The sequence below is a fragment of the Rana temporaria genome, chromosome 4 (assembly GCF_905171775.1).
Source record: "Rana temporaria chromosome 4, aRanTem1.1, whole genome shotgun sequence".
Taxonomy (NCBI): domain Eukaryota; kingdom Metazoa; phylum Chordata; class Amphibia; order Anura; family Ranidae; genus Rana; species Rana temporaria.
Window position 1 is genome coordinate 422,970,820 of NC_053492.1, and position 18,164 is coordinate 422,988,983.

The following is an 18,164-nucleotide window of genomic DNA, read 5'->3' on the forward strand; positions in this document are numbered from 1 at the left end:
AAAGCGGGGGTTCACCCAAAAAAAAAAAAAAAAATGTTAGCATTACATTCAGCCGAGTTGTCATAATGACAATCGGCGTTTTTTTAAATTTTATCCCCGTACATACCGTATTTTCACCGTCGCTTCCGGGTATGTCTTCTGCGGGACTGGGCGTTCCTAATTGATTAACAGGCTTCCGACCGTCGCATACGAGTTGCCGAAAGAAGACGAACGTCGGTGCGCAGGCGCCGTATAGAGCCGACTCGAAGTCCGGCTTCTTTCGGGAACTCGTATTGCACTGTATGCGACGGTCGGAAGCCTGTCAATCAATTAGGAACGCCCAGTCCCGCAGAAGACATACCCGGAAGCGGCGGTGAAAATACGGTATGTACCAGGATAAAATAAAAAAAAAACAGCCGATTGTCATTCTGACAACTCGGCTGAATGTAATGTTAAAAAAAATTTGGGGGTGAACCCCCGCTTTAATCTTTAAAAACTTCAGCTTTGAGTTTTAGGCTGGATTCACACCTTTTGCAGATTTGCACTACAGTCCATTTAACACGGTTTCCTATGGAACAAGTTCTGTAGTGCAAATCTGCAAAATGTGTAAAGCACGAAAATGCATAGGTGTGAATCCAGCCTTATGGGGACCATATACCCAGCAATTTGTGATTGACCTAGGTAAGATCACAGCAGAGATCCTTCATCGATTTAAATACTGAACGAAGCATTATACACGGTACGGTTCTGCACTTTGTGATCAATTGAAAATATTGATCGAAAATACAATCAGAAGCATCATTGTATTCCGATCCGATACACACCCACACACATTTGACTGTTTAGAAGAGACTGAGAAAATTCCAGCATGGCTGTTTGGCTTGAAACTGATCAAGAGCTCGCCAAAGCCACCGAATGGATTTATCTACATTTGCTAAGAAAAATGTTATACTCCAAAAGTCACGCTGCTAGGTCAATTGGCTTCTGTCTAAATTAGCCCTAGTATATGAATGTGAGTCAGGGACCTTAGATTGTAAGCTCCTTGAGGGTAGGGACTGATGTGAATGAACAAAGTATATGTAAAGCACTGCGTAAATTGACAGCGCTATACAAGTACCTTAAATAATAATAATATTAATAATATTCAACTCGATCAGTTTGGTTGCAACGAATGATCAACTGAAAGATCCGATTGATTAGTCATTAGAACAATTCTAATATAAACAGTTCAGATTTTGTCAGATTCTTGCTGGATCAACCGATATCTCAGCGGCTCCGCTCGATCAATAGATCAACTTACAATTTTTGGAGCAAACCGTGCCTGCAGCCAATCAGACGCAAGCACTCTCCGTGTATTCAGCTGCTGCTGCATACAATAGCTGTCAGTGGGGATTCCACTATCCTTGTCGTTTAGCATGGATGAAGGAGTCAACAAATGTCTTTCATTCAGCCCAGGGGTGCGAAAGAGGAGAAATCTACACGTGTACGGCGAGCTTTAATCCATCGCGTCCAACGCAAAGAATAAACCGCACTAACCAACAATTCGTTGCTTTAAATCTTTTCTCTCCAGCTATTTCTACATCTCTCATCTCCCAGTCTATGGCATCAATCCAAATCTCTATAAATAATATATATATATATATATATATATATATATATATATATATATATATATATATATATATATATATATATATATATATATATATATATATATATATATATATATATATATATATATATATTATAGTGTGTGAGATAGAGATGTGTGTGTGTGTTTTATTTATATTATATATATATATATATATATATATATATATATATATATATATATATATATATATATATATATATATATATATAATATAAATAAAACACACACACACACACACACACACACACACACACACACAGATATCTATCTGTATCACACACACTATAATATATCTCCCCATCTATATCACACACACACTGCAAAACAGTTGACTACCAATCTTTCCTGTTCTCATCCACCCATCATATAAGAGAGACCAAGATTACATTTCGCAAATAAGAATCAAGTTACATCAATGAATAACTTTATATTAGAACGGCAACGGTCCAGCAGACGATGCAGTAAAAAAAAATTTCAATGGTTGAACTCAACGGACTTCTGCTTTTTTTTTTAACCTATGTAACTAAATGTCATTTTAGCAGTTGTACAAACCATTGTTAAAAAAAACACACAACTTTTTAATATATATATATATATATATATATATATATATATATATATATATATATAAAAAAAGTGTGTTGTGTTTTTTCTATTACATTTTTGTATATATTAAATATATTATATACACACACACACACATAATAAATTATATATATATATATTTTTTTTTTATTGTGTGCGCGCGTGTCTAATATATATATATATATATATATATATATATATATATATATATATAATACATTTATTCTTTATTTATTTTAGACACGCACACACAATTTTATATTATATATATATATATATATATATATATATATATATATATATAATAATTGTGTGTGCGTGTCTAAAAAAAAAAAAAATGTATAAATTATATATATATATATATATATACACATACATACATACATACACACACACACATATACACACACATACACACACACACACACACACACACACGCATACATACATACATATACACACACACACACACACACACACACACACACACACATGCATACACACACACATGCATGCATACATACATACACACACACACACACACACAAAACGTATACGTAATCATCCTACATATATGATTTCCGAGAAATCAATGGACAGATCTCAGAGTATATTGGTGGAACTTTCGCTCAGTCTGCATGGATTCAGAGACCTGACCTGCGCCTCTCAATGCAAAGATTCAAGTAACAAAAGAAGACATAAAACCAGCTGTACCTTCAGCATCAGGAATGGCAGGAAAGTCATCAGCCTGCCCAGCACAGTGTTATCCTATGGGGCATTTCCCTGGCATGGTCACAGCTGCACATGGATGAGTCTCCCTCCAAGGCTGCACTCTGTGCACTGAATGATAAGAACATGCTGGATCCCAGGACTGGGAAAGGAAGGAGGAGGGGGGTCCTCTGATCAGAGGCAGCCAATCACAGAGCAGAGAGACGCCCCCTTTCTGGTCTCCCCCCAGGGGCCATGTGTTTAGTGGTAACAGCTGGAGTGGCAGGAGTGGAGCACAAGGTCACCAAGTCAGGATAGAGAGGTGACAAGCCATTGCCTGACTCTTCCTGCTTCCATAGAGCTGCTTTGTGTTCTTTTCTGCCTTTTATGTGAGAGCAGTTCATAATTCTCCCAGGGCTGGGACGCCGACGCCGCTCATCCAATCCCGGCTCTCTAAACTTGCGGCGGCAAGTCTGCCGTCTATTTACTAAAGCAGCCATAGTCATCACAGGCTTTAAAGCTAAACTTCAAGTACACTGCTAAATTACACAAACTATATTGTCAAAAGTATTGGGACGCCTGCTTTACATGAACTGTAATAGCATCCCAGTCTTAGTCTGTAGGGTTCAATATTGAGTTGGCCCATCTTTGCAGCTATAACAGCTTCTAATGTTCTGGGAAGGCCGTCCACAGGGTTAAGGAGTGTCTATGGGAATGTTTGACCATTCTTCCAGAAGCACATTTGTGAGATCAGGCACTGATGTTGGATGAGAAGGTCTGATTCACAGTCTCCACTCTAATTCATCCCAAAGGTGTTCTATCAGGATAAGATCAGGACTCTGTGCAGGCCAGTCAAGTTCCTCCACCCCAAACTCGCTCATCCATGTCTTTATGGACCTTGCTTTGTGCACTGGTGCGCAGTCATGTTGGAACAGGAAGGCGCTGTCCCCAAACTGTTCCCACAAAATTGGGAGCATGAAATTGTCTAAAATGTCTTGGTAGGCTGACGCCTTAAGAGTTCCCTTCAATAGAACTTAGGGGTCAAGTCCGACCCCTGATAAAAAACCTCACATCATAATCCCCCTCCACCAAATGATTTGGAGCAGTACACAAAGCGAGATCTATAAAGACATGGATGAGCGAGTTTAGGGGTGGAGAAACTTAACTGGCCTGCACAGAGTCCTGACTACAACCTTATGGAACACCTTTGGGATAAATTAGAGCGGAGACCGAGCCAGAATTTCTCATGCACATCAGTGCCTGACCTCACAAATGCTCTTCTGGAAGAATAGTCAAACATTCCCATAGACACTCCTTAGAGCCCTTTTACACTGCCAGCGCCCGAAAAAAGCTGGTAAAGCACTAAAACTAGCAGCGCTTTACCGGCGTTTTTCAGGCAATAGCAGGACGCTTTTAACCCCCGCTAGCGGACGAATAAAGGGTTAAAATAACAATGTCCACAAAGCTTTGGCAGCGCTTCCCATTAATTTCAATGGGAAGGGGCACTTTATTAGCGGTGCCTCAAAGACGCTGCTTGCAGGACTTTTTTTTTTATGTCCTGCCAGCGCAGTGCCCCAGTGTGAAAGCCCTCAGACTTTCCACACTAAAATTGTAGATGAGGCTTTTGCCCATAAAACAGGGGGAAACAAGGATGGGACTTTATATGAGGCAATGAGGGATAGATTCATACGCCTCCATCCCTAATATATTGAGAAACGGGGGAGGGGGGGGGGGGATTGTGGGACTTTGAATAAAGCACGTTTATTGATTCCTGGTAAGCAATCATGTAATAGTAATACATTTTATATAATCAATGACAGGTGACAACTTGATATTTCATATGCTCCCTATACTTGGTCGGCGGCAAGCGGACTCAGTGGGCGAGCGGATTCAGTGGGCGGAGAGGATGGGCGGTGTCAGTAGGTGGATCAGGCGGAGTGGGCGGGCAGCCTCAGTGGGCAGAGCGGTCGCCGTCAGCTTGGACATCCCGACGCCCATCTTGGTACACCCTGTACTTTTCCACAGTAAGCCAGCAGCTGACATCTTGTTACAACCAGCCCATATAGTTCGGGCTGGGTGTAACAAGATGTCTGCCGATACTTACTGATGCCGAGTGCAGGGTGTACCAAGATGGGCGCTGCAGCATAGCATTTAAAAATACTTTCCTCATGTCATTTATTGCTGCATTTCAGTGCCTGCCCATACGTGCCAGCCACCTGTCAGTGCCATCAGTGCTGCCTATCAGTGTCAGCTAACATTGCCCATAACTGCCGCCCATCAGTGCCAGCCACCTGTCAGAGCCCACAAGTGCCACCCATTAGTGCCAGCCACCTGTCAGTGCCATCAGTGCTGCCTATCAGTGCCATCTAACAGTGCCAGGCACCCATCAGTGCCCATAACTGCCGCCCATCTGTCAGTGCCCATAGATGCTACCTATCAGTGCCCATCAGTCAAACCGTCACATAGCATTGAAAAAAAAAAAAAAAAGTATCGGCACTTGTACACGGTCCTAAAAAAGTGGGAGCGGGACAACTATATATTTATATATATATATATATATATATATATATATATATATATATATATATATATATATATATATATATATATATATATATATATATATTCCAGCATAAGTTAGCATTGTAAAATAATAATAACGATAGTCCTAAGTTGTCCATTGACATAATAGACAGATGAATCTCAAACATATCTTTGCAGTGGTGTAGCATGTAACAGTATCTCTACGCGTTTCATGGGTATTCCCAATCATCAGGAGCAATTAAAAGTAGATGTATCTACAGGTAGATTCAATATACAAATGGCGGTGTTGACAGCTAAAGGCACCATGGGAATACCATCCCCTGGGGCCGAGGCAGCACAGTCCACGGCCGCATGGCGACCCAAACAACAGTGTAGAGAAAATCTAGAAGTGTGAAAGCGGATGAGCAGTGGTAATATTGGTGAATACTGTATAAAAGTTCCCAGACCATTTCTTGAACTTGAAAGAAAAAAGCCAAGCATGGTATATAGAGCGCATAGGGTCTTGGGGTAGGTACCTACCTATGCACTCTATATACAATGCTTGGCTTTTTTTCTTTCAAGTTCAAAACACACACACAGCAGAAGTATTCGTAGAAATCGTCAGCCTGATTTGGCATCACACCCCCGGCTGGTCTTCATGCTACTGTGCAGAGAATTTATAATGACTTTGCGCTAATGGCGGTCCTTAGCCCCGGCGGATGGAGTGAAGAGCGCTCGTGAAGCCTTCCACCTGGCAGCCAGTGTCAGATTCCAATTAGTGACAATTAGGCAGGAGAGATGGTTAGCACTGCTGTACACAGACCTCAAGGTGGGGGGTGAGCTTCTCTCTGCAGGGAGTCCCCAGACTCCAGCAGAGATGTCCCCCCCCCCTCCGTGTGCTTACAGGAAGAACCGAGCTGTATCGCCTATGGGAGGGGGGGGTGAGGTTCTCTCCTCAGGAGGTGCCCACCATGTGCTTACAGAGAGAACCGAGCTGTATCGCCTATGGGAGGGGGGGGGGGTGAGGTTCTCTCCTCAGGAGGTGCCCACCATGTGCTTACAGAGAGAACCGAGCTGTATCGCCTATGGGAGGGGGGGGGGGGGTGAGGTTCTCTCCTCAGGAGGTGCCCACCATGTGCTTACAGGAAGAACCGAGCTGTATCACCTATGGGAGGGGGGGGGGGTGAGGTTCTCTCCTCAGGAGGTGCCCACCATGTGCTTACAGAGAGAACCGAGCTGTATCGCCTATGGGAGGGGGGGGGGTGAGGTTCTCTCCTCAGGAGGTGCCCACCATGTGCTTACAGAGAGAACCGAGCTGTATCGCCTATGGGAGGGGGGGGGGGGTGAGGTTCTCTCCTCAGGAGGTGCCCACCATGTGCTTACAGAGAGAACCGAGCTGTATCGCCTATGGGAGGGGGGGGGGGGTGAGGTTCTCTCCTCAGGAGGTGCCCACCATGTGCTTACAGGAAGAACCGAGCTGTATCACCTATGGGAGGGGGGGGGTGAGGTTCTCTCCTCAGGAGGTGCCCACCATGTGCTTACAGAGAGAACTGGGCTGTATTGCCTATTGTAGGGCTACTTTGGGGGGGGGGGGGCTTAAGGACATTAACGGGGTCACTGACAGCAATTTGGGGGGGGGGGGGGGAGCCTTGCTGATGCACTAGGCTGCTCAGTGCTCCACTGGGGGCGGGGGGGGGGTAACCATGCTTTACCGCATCGGGTGACACCAACAGGGTTGAGAGCAGTACCGAGGCATGGGTGCAGTGATGTTTTCAGGAAGCGATGTACAGCACCCCGCCAGACCATGATCTGCACCGAGGAAGTAGCAGCACAGAGACCCAGTGATGACCTCTACTTGTTTCCTATAGAAATTCTTATCAAATATTAAGGGGGTTGTAAAGGTAAATGTTTTTTATTTTTTTAAATAGGTTCCTTTAAGCTAGTGCATTGTTGATTCACTTACCTTTTCCTTCCATTTCCCTTCTAAATGTTTTTTTTTTTTCTTTGAATTTTTCACTTCCTGTTTCTCCTCAGTAAGCTTGCCCCCATCATCGGAGCCGTTCTGGCTGGGGGTTAGACAGCGTGCTTGCCCCCTCCTTTGGGACTACATCCCTGTGGGGAGACGCTGTGAACGTTCACATCCCCTGCAGGGATGTAGTCCCAAGGGAGGGGGCGAGCACGCTGTCTAACCACCAGCCAGAACGGCTCCGATGATGGGGGCAAGCTTACTGAGGAGGAACAGGAAGTGAGAAATTCAGACAAAGAAAAAAAAAACATTTAGAAGGGAAATCGAAGGAAAAAAGGTAAATAAACCAACAATGCACTAGCTTAAAAGGAACCTATTTGGAAAATAAAAAACAAACCTTTACAACCCCTTTAAGCTTCTATCTGTACATCGGATTCCGGACACATTTTTTCCCTCTAAAATTTTAAAGAATACAAAAAGTGTATTGAAAGACAAATTCTTATCAAATAAAACACAGAAAGTGGGGGAATTTCCCTTCCTTCCATGTTTAAAACCTGTCAGACAGGAAGTAATGGAAATCTCTCCAGTGGGGACACAAAGCAGTAATTAAAACTCCACATCCCATCAAAAACCAAGGAAAAAAATTAATAAAAATAAAATAAGATTGGGTCTGGAGTTGGACCTCTGTCAGAGTATATGTCTTCTGATACTTGAGCCTTTGTAGCCCCCGGGGTGCTCGGTACACTTGGCTACCCCTACAGTCCTCCAGCGTTTGCTGTGAAGGCGTCCTAGGCGTGAACTACATGAAAACAACAATGCGCCTTCAATCCTTTCTTGTCCTGACATCTCCAGCCGAGCGACATGTTTCAGAAAACAAGGCATTCCTCCCATCGCCGCTATTGTGTCCGGGGTAAATATTGACTCTCCCGGATCACAGGCTGATCGACCACCGCACTATTCACATTCTCACGCTTTCCACCAACATGCGGGTCTGAGCAAAACAGCTTCAAACCCATCAAATCCAACCTGTCACCACGAAATACCGCGGGCGCCAGACGGTGAGAGCGCCTCTATTATAAAGGGGGCTGCGTGCATCCTGAGAGGTCAGACAGTTATAGGGGTAATAAGGGAAGCGCTACTGTGCACAGTCCAGACAGAACAGGAACAGATACTGAGAATTACACTCAGCATACAGGACAAGAGAAGTTCTACTGTGCACAGACTAGTGGTGCGCTGAAATGAAAACTGCTGGACCGATATATTTTCACACGCACACACACACGTTAATTTTTTATTTATTTTTTATTATTAATATGAATGAAGAATTCCTTTTTACCCATTAACAGTACCTTTTTGACCAATAGGATGTTTTCACACTGAGCAGTTTTTGAACTGCTTTTGCGCCAGAAAAAGCGCAAGAAAAAAGGCATCCTCTTAAATTCTATGTATGTCTTCACACTGGTCCGTTGCGCTTCCATTGTGGTGTTAAAGGGGTTGTAAAGATTTGTGTTTTGTTTCACGTTTTTGCATCCTATGCATTAAGGTGAAAAAACACCTTGCAGTGTAAAGCCCCCCTCCATTTTACTTACCTGAGCCCTGAATTTCCGTGGTCGCAATCCCGCGTCACGCTCTCCACGGCTTCTCATTGGATAGATTGATAGCAGCGCAGCCATTGGCTCCCGCTGCTGTCAATCAAATCCAATGACGTATGTGCCGGTAGGCGGAGCCGAGTCATACACTAGGCGTCATACACGCGAGTGTTAAGGCCCGTACACACGGTCGGACTTTCGGCCAACAAACTTCAAAATCAACAAGTTTTCACATTTGTCCGATCGTGTGTACGCTCCTTCGGACCAACTTTTTCGGGTTTCATCAGACAAAAAGTTTGGTCTGCAAACAGACAAACTTTACGACAACAAAAGTCCGATGGTGCCTAGTCCGACCGTGTGTACAGCAAGCCATCGGACTTTTGTCCGAAGTACAAATACGCATGCCCAGAACCAATGTTAAAATCAACCAACAATAGCAGAAGTTAACCAAAGGGTGGGCGATAAAGAGCAGAAAAGAGCAGAAAAACCACATGATGTTGGGAAAGTTTTAGAAACGTTTTCAGAAAAGTCAGAGGGTGTGTATGCCATGAGTGTGACCGGACAAATCACTTCGGACAAAAATCTAAGGGAAAGTTTGTCGGATGTCAGACCGTGTGTACGAGGCTTAGGACACAGGAGCGCGCCCGCAAGGTAACCCCCTTGGGAGAGAGCTTCCCAGAGGGGGTTATCTATTGCGAGGAGGAGAGGCCGTGGGACCCCAGAAGAGGACGATCGGGGGCACTCTGTGCAAAACGTACTGCACAGTGGAGGCAAGTACGATATGTTTTTGTTTTTCTGACCAAATATGCACCAAAAACACATCAAGCAAGGTTTTTTTAAAGTGACACTAAAAGGTGTTTGTTATTAAAAAAAAAACACCTTTTAGTGTCACTTTAAAAAAATCCTTGCTTGATGTGTTTTTGGTGCATATTTGGTAAGGAAAAAAAAAAAAAAATCAATCACGCATCAAAAAAATTAAATAAATAAAAATCCTGCACCCGTGATGCATTTTTGTAGCGCACTACAAATGCAGTAAAGATCACACACGTTTTCCGGCAGCCATTATCAGCACCTTTTTTTCTATCACCAGAACGCAGATAGCCGCTGAAAATGGGGCCGATATATCGGCGCATGATCCCCAGCAAAGACCATACATAGAGAATAAGAACATATACTGAGAATTACACCAATAATACAGAACGAGGTAAGTACTACCGTGCAGAGTACATACATATAGAATAAGATCAGATACTGAGAAACACAAAAGATCAGAGAAGATCTATTGTGTAGAAGAAAAGAAGTACTAGGCAATGTGAACAAGTCAATGTAGCCGCCGGTCTTTTAGAAACAGGAACACATCTGCAGCATTGTATACAATGTGAACTTTCCAGGACTGCCTTGCACAATACAGATCACCTGGCAACTATACAGGTAATAGGGTAGGAACGTCAGTAATTTTATCTCAAACTCTCATCAGATAGTAAGAAAAGCAATTGGGGGGGGGGTAAAGAACATAGTACAGTTGCCATGGTTGCAAGGAAGATAAGTCTGGCTTTTAGGTTTTTAAACAGTGGCTTCCTACGATTGTTCTATGGATTCTTCTACTGAAGATGCAGGAGAGTGAATGACACTAAACATAATAAAAAATTTAACTGCTACTGCAGCCCCCTCTATTTTTACATGTCATAGCCCTCTCCTCTATTAGGAGGGTCACATTACTCTGTGTTGACCCAGCTCCTTGGCCCCTCCCCTAAACTCCCTACATAATCTTTGCTGCTGGGGTAGGAACAAAGGTAATACTATAAAAGGTTAGAGCTGCACGATTCTGGTCAAAATGAGAATCACAATTCTTTTGCTTAGACTAAAGATCACGATTCTCAAAAACTGAATGCCAGAACCCCCCCCCCCCCCCCCCCCAAAAATAAACCTGTGATTTATGTGAAAAAATGAATATATAAAAAAACAGACCAGCGATATGTCTATAATGTTAAAGACCATATAACTCCTATGAAAAAAGCAGAATCAAACTTAGATTCTGCTTACATATCACTGGTCTGTTTTTTTATACATCAGAAGCAGTACCGCTAGCAACCATTGGGTGGCGCATGGATACACACAGTTGTACAGAACTGTGAGAAAGATTAATACATCAGAAGCAGTACTGCCGGCAACCACTGGGTGGCGCATGGATACACACTACAGTTGTACAGAACTGTGAGAGAAGCCCAGGCATCCATCCAGCGGCGCAGGCTGCTGACGTCGGTTCCGATATCGGCGCCATTTGCGTTCCACGCTGGTTACGTGGAACCGGCGGTGACACAGAAGAATCGTGGGTCATCCCGCGGGCGGGGAGAATCGAGATCGTGATTCTCTCCGCGATTAATCGTGCAGCTCTATAAAAGGTGTCACTTGAGTGACAGCTCTGAGTCTGCTGGGGCTGCCACTATCCCATCCAAGATGGCGGCACCCGGCAGCAGTCTCAGGGCTTTCGGATGGGTACACAAAGGAGGCTTTTACAGGTAAATCCCATCCCTATAATAAATCAAATGCACATATAAGAACATTGCTGTTAAAATGAATTGCCTGGTCACATGGTTTCTTTAGCCAGGCAATTAGCATTTTCAGGAGATCAGCAACAACCTAGAAGTTCTCATACATCAGATTTCTTTTAAAGGGCCAATAACATTCAAAACGGAAAACATTGGCTGTGAATCAGTAAATTATCCCTCAACTTCAGTGAACAACTTAATAAGTAAAAAAAAAAAATACATAAAACAAAAATCGCAGCTACCAAACGGCACGGCAATGCCCTCTTAAAGATGAAATACGACGTCTCGCTGTTCAGAAGCGGGGGAACCCTACAGATATGATGAGGTGCCACCAGACGCAATTACCGCCGCCGCCGGATCAAACGCTGCCCTGTAACCTTCCAGAACAGACGGTGCTCAGATACTTATCACCTATTACCCAGGTGCTCATTATGGTGCCTCCGCCTGGCCTCTCCCCCCACCCCCCCACCCCGGGGGTTATCATTTCCCTATGCTGAAATACTTACACAAGTCATTTCGCTTTTCAATGGTCGCCTGTTTTTCTTTTTTGCTTCGTTTTTTTTTGTTTTTTTTTTAGGTAAACTGACAACTGATGTGCGGCAACTCACTGAACAGTTGGCTAGAGAAAAATGTTCAGAAACCTTCAACATTTGCTGGAAATAAAGAGAATCCCATTGGTCAGGCCATAGATGGCAGAGCTTGGGACAGATTCTAAGGCCTCATGTACACTGCTGCTGGTAAACGGACGTTTAGGAGCAATTGGGATTTTTTTTCAGCTGCCCCTGAACTCTCCTCAGTAATCTTATCAGTACATGTACACTGGGGCATTTATAGGCAACTTTTTGAAAAAAAAAAAAAAAAAAAATTATATATATGGATTAAACATGATTTTAACCTCCTTACAACCGCACGCCGTCAAATGACAGCGGGCAGAATCCCCTGTTCTGACAGGGCGTCATATGACGTTCTGACATTAGAAGCTGCTAGGGGGCGCGCGCACCCGTCGCGTTACTGGGAACACAGTGCGCGTGCCCAGGGGCCACCCGCGATTGCCCAGTAACTGAGCAGGGACGTGTAAACACAGAGCTCCACGTCCTGTCAGGGAGAGAGGAGACCGATCTGTGTCCCTTTTACATAGGGACATAGATCGGTCACCTCCCCCAGTCACCACCCTCCCCCCACAGTTAGAGCACTGACTAGGCTACACATTTAACCCCTTCCCCGCCCCCTAGTGGTTAACCCCTTCCCTGTCAGTCACATTTATACAGTAATCAATGCATATTTATAGCACTATTCACTGTATAAATGTAAATGGTCCCAAAAATGTGTCAAAAGTGTCCGCTATAATGTCGCAGTCCCGAAATAAATAAATAAATAAAATTTAAAAAAAAACGCAGATCGCCGCCAATCTTAGTAAAAAAAAAAAATGATGTCCCCCTATTTTGTAGGCAATATAACAAACCAGTCACTATACGGTTATTGCGTTTTTTTTCCTTTTTTTTTTACCAAAAATATGTAGAAGAATACGGCCTAAACGGAGATAAAAAGGAAAAAAAATGGGATATTTATTATAGCAAAAAGTAAAAAATAGTGTTTTTTTTTTCAAATTATCGCTCTTTTTTTGTTTAAAGCGCAAAAACTAAAAACCGCACAGGCGATCAAATACCACCAAAAGAAAGCTCTATTTGTGGGAAAAAAAGGACGTCAATTTTGTTTGGGAGCCACGTCGCACGACCGCGCAATTGTCAGTTAAAGTGACGCAGTGCCGGAAGCTAAAATTTAGTCTGGGCAGGAAGGGGGTGTATGTGCACAGTAGGCAAGTGGTTAATAAGATGCTTTGAGTAAAAATTAATCTAAAGACGGTTCTCTATTTAAGATGCATTAATAATTTAGTTTATTCAGCATGAAATGGAGCTTAGTTATGTAGCATGATGCTGTTTATTCTGCAATATTTACATTTTTGGTAAACTCATTCAAAGAATCCAAGCTGAGATAACATGCACTGCATTGATGCGTTCACACAATTTCACAGTAAGCATGAGATAAACCAAAAGTTCAGGAATATTCCTTTATGCCATTGTTTTGCAAATCTTTGTACACTAAAAACTGTATGATTGAATCGGTTCTGATATCGTCGTTTTACTAACCCGACAGCTTATTATTATAAATAGGAAACCTCTACAATGCCGGGAGGACGTCATATGATGTCCTTGGGCCTCCCTGCCGCTGGAGGGCGTGCGCGCGCCGCATCACTCAGGTGCCGATGCGCGTGCCTGGCGGCTGCGATGTCCGCCAGGTACCTGCGATCGGCAGTTACAGAGCCAGGGACGTGGATCTGTGTGTGTAAACACACAGTTCCACGTCCTGTCAGGGAGAGGAGACCGATGGTGTGTCCCTTGTACGTAGGGACACCCATCGGTCACCTCCCACAGTCAGTCCCCTCCCCCCACAGTACGAACCACCTAGCAGGGAACACATTTAACCCCTTGATCGCCCCCTAGTGTTAACCCCTTCCCTGCCAGTCACATTTATACAGTAATCAGTGCATATTTATAGCACTGTTTGCTGTATAAATGTGAATGGTCCCAAAAATGTGTCAAAAGTGTCCGCCATAATATCGCAGTCCTGACAGAAATCACAGATAACCGCCATTACTAGTATAAAAATAAAAAATACAATAAAAAAGTCATAATTCTTCCCTTATTTTGTAGACGCTATAACTTTTGCGCAAACCAATCAATATACGCTTATTGCAATTTTTTTCCAAAAATATGTAGAAGAATACATATCGGCCTAAACTGAGGATTTTTTGGAGCATTTGGCGCACACACACTTATATGCTCTGTTGCTATTGAGGAATATATCTAAATGGAAGTTTTTGTGCCCAGAGTTCAGCCTTAGTGAATATACAACTGGGCAAAACATAAAAAAATTATTTTTTTATAGTGCAGATCTCTGTATTTTTCATCAATAAACATCCATGCATGTATAGATTTTTCCCCTTCTATTCTAAGCAAAAAAAAAAAAAAGTCACTAGCTGCTAAACCATTTATATAAACCGTATAGCATGAAATTATATGCAGCTGTGAGCCAAGAAAACCCCATATTGTGAATTTTTGCTTTATTCTCAATTATTTACAGCTTGCAAAATTTCCAAAACACTCCCAATGGTCAGGAGGGGGGTGGGGGGACCTGGGTACTTTGCTACATTCTGTACGTTGTATTTCATTAACATTCCCTACTGTGGCACGTTGACCTTACTAGTGACTAGGGAAGCTCACGCATAATAGCTTAAGTATGTCCGTCCACTGCGGAGTAAAAACGCATAGAAGTAAAAAGTAAACCAGCCGACGGTTGTCCATCTTATATTGTTTGTTTTATAACCCACATCTAAAAATAAAAATAGGAGCTCTTGCTGCAATACCCGCCTTCAATCTCAAGGTATCCCTCTTACTTATTTTTAGGGGAAGCCGCCCCCCGCCAGGATTACACAGTTATTATTGCTAGCGGCTACACCAGCCATTAGCAACAATCACATGCAAAACCTGACAGGCTGGTTGTACAGGAGTTGGTCGATCAATAAACTTGGGTATTCTGCCTGCCCATGCATATTATGATATTCCCCACCATCATCGTGCTGCCATCTCCTTCAGTTATTTTCAGTCACTTCCTGGCTACATGTATTCTTCCCAGCCTGACACATTGTTGCTCGGAGTGGACTTTCAGCTCCCTCAGAGTGACAACAGTGGTCGGCTCCTGTGCAGTGCGTCAGGGGTGCATGTGACAGGGTGACAACGCAGAAGCACAAATGGGAAACAGTTGTCACCCCATAACAAGAAGTGTCTGAACAAGAACATTCATGGCAGGACCACCAGGCAGTATCTTCATGAAAGTTGCAGTTACAAAATAACATTAATATGTTAAAGTGGGTGTAAATGCAGAGGTTTTTTTTTTTATATATATATATATATATATATATATATATATATATATATATATATATATATATATATATATATATATATATATATATATATATATATATATATATATATATATATATATATATATATATATATATATATATATATATATCTTTGTGCATTCTATGCATGAAGATAAAAAAAAAAACACCCCACACCCTTTTGTGCAGCGGGCCCGTCATATTTACATGAGGTCCACCTCGATCCAGCAATGTTGCAGGAGAGTCTCGGCTGTCTGATTGGCTGAGACACAGCAGCGGACGCCATTGGCTCCCACTGTTGTCAAAGTTAGTGAGCCAATGAGATGAGGCCCGAGCCATGCTGCCATCTCTGAATAGACACGCAGAGCAGTGGCTCAGCTCGGGTGCCCCCATAGGAACCTGCCATCTGTGGGGGCATTCGGCAGGAGGAAGGGGCTAGGAGTGCCAGCGAGGGACCCGAGAAGAGAAGGATCAGGGCTGTTCTGGACAAAACCACTGCGCAAGTATACATGTTTTTTTAGTTTTAAAGTGAATCTAAGTGATTCATAGAATGCATGCAGGTAAACAACCTTGTGCATGACATCTTAGCAACTGGGGAAAGAAAGAAAAAGGAAAAAAAAAATCCACACACTATACATAGTCATCCTAAATGGAGATTCTCCCAGCTCCTTAGCAAAATGTGAGATCACTTTAAATATAGAGCAGAAAAAAAAAATTCTAAGATCCTGCCAAAGTTTACCGAGTGATTATAAACCAGATCCCCCTGCTGAAAGCCCATCCTGGATTCACTTATTAGATTGATTCCAAACACAAGAGAGACCAGAGCCGAGATTCAATGCACAGCAGTGACGGAACAAGTCTCAGCAGCGCTCGCCCCACCGTAACAAATTGACATCGCTCCCCTTTTTTTTTTATCATTATTATGACAACCATTCGATAAATGGAATCCGGAACAAAGCTGGCACATTTCTTGCTCTTGTAACTTAATCTCCTTGCCTTAGAGCAATCCAGAACAAAAACAGTAAAAATGAAAACACATTAAAACCTAGTCCAACAGTCTTTATTCATGCCACCGGGAGCCGCACATTAGGCAAAAAGGAAAACTTCTCTCCTTAGAAGACAAAACTATTAAAATAAAAAACCAGCAGAAAAAAAAAAAAAAAAAAAATAGAAAGATATGCTTTTAAGGGGATCATTTTTTGAAGATTTGCACACCAATTCACTCAGTGAAGTGCATGTACATTTGTTCTGTGTAATAGAGAGGGAAGGGGGAAAAAAAACGAAATAAATATATAAAACACACACACCTACCATTAGGCTATATCCTGTGCTGGTCGAATGCTTTCAATGATTCAAAATGAGAAAACCTACATTCAGCCACTAGATGGCACCAAGTGTCATAGGAAGGCTGCTTTCCCACTGAGGCGCTTTACAGGCGTTTCATGCGCTTGTAAAGCTCATGAAAACTGCCTCCCATTCATCTCGATGGATGCTCTGGCGGGGTGTTGAGAAAAGTCCTGCAAGCAGCATCTTTGGAGCTCGTTTTTAGCGCTAAAAAAAGTGCTTCAAAAACGCCCAAGTCCATTGAAATGAATGTGAAGCACTTTAAAAGCACCTTAAGGTGTCCTTTTATGAAAGTGAGATCAGCGGCGATCCCGAGTCTCACCGCTGATCTCAGGTCATACACAGTTTATGAAGCTGAGGTAATCAGCTGAGAACATGTTCTCCACTGATTACCTCAGCACAGTGAGAATCTGTTAGGCTGCTTTCACATTGGGGATAGAGCTGCGGTGACGGTATAGCCGCGATATTTGTAGCGCAGCTATACCGTCGTATTTACCGCGATATTCGGGCGCTAGCGGTGAGGTTAATACCGCGGTTTTCCATTGATTTCAATGGGAAGGCGCGGTATAGGAGCGCTGAACACACCGCTCCTATACCGCAGTAAAGATGCGGCTAGCAGGACTTTTGGAGCGCTCCTGCTAGCGCACCGCTTCAGTGTGAAAGCCTTCGGGCTTTCACATTGAACACTACAGGGCAGGTTTTTTTCATGCGGTATAGCAGCGCTATTTTTAGCGCTGTACCGCATGAAAAACGCCTCAATGTGAAAGGGGCCTAACTGACTGTCACAGAAATGGACAGTTTATGAAGGTGCGATCTCAGCACCTCACTTGCGATCTGTGACAGAATTCTCACTTTCTGATTCACCATCTCTGAGGTGGAGAATCAGAGAGAGAAGCGGGAAGCTGGCCGAGTATTGTGGAGGAAGAAGGAAGAAGTCTTTTGACTTCCATGCTTCACACACAAGCAGCCATACAGTCAGAACACATCTTCCCCACTATTACACACCCCAAAATGAGCAGGTTAGGAAATGTATTATATATATATATATATATATATATATATATATATATATATATATATATATATATATATATATATATATATATATATATATATATATATAAATAAATTATACCTGCATTAAAATGCTATTATTAAAGTCATTTTTATATAATTTTTATATAATTGTTTCAGGATATGTTCCCGAAACATTAGCTCAATAAACTCCATTTTCTCTTTATTCAGTCTTCATCCACAAAATACCAGGAAGTGTACAGGATGTAAATGGGGTGGGTTTTTAAGC

The 18,164-nt window shown here is 42.7% G+C and overlaps 1 protein-coding gene across 2 annotated transcripts in view; it reads right to left on the minus strand.

Moving 5' to 3' along the window:
- The window catches only part of DISP1 (dispatched RND transporter family member 1), a 100,213-nt gene that overhangs the window by 61,517 nt on the left and 20,532 nt on the right, over nt 1-18,164 (minus strand). Inside the window, exon 1 of one of the 2 annotated variants that reach the window (XM_040351372.1) lies at nt 2,933-3,282. The exons of the other annotated variant lie outside the window; for it this stretch is intronic. The gene's annotated coding sequence lies outside the window, so the exon portion shown is untranslated. Of the gene's footprint in view, nt 1-2,932; nt 3,283-18,164 lie in introns of those variants that run through there. 2 annotated transcript variants of the gene reach the window in all.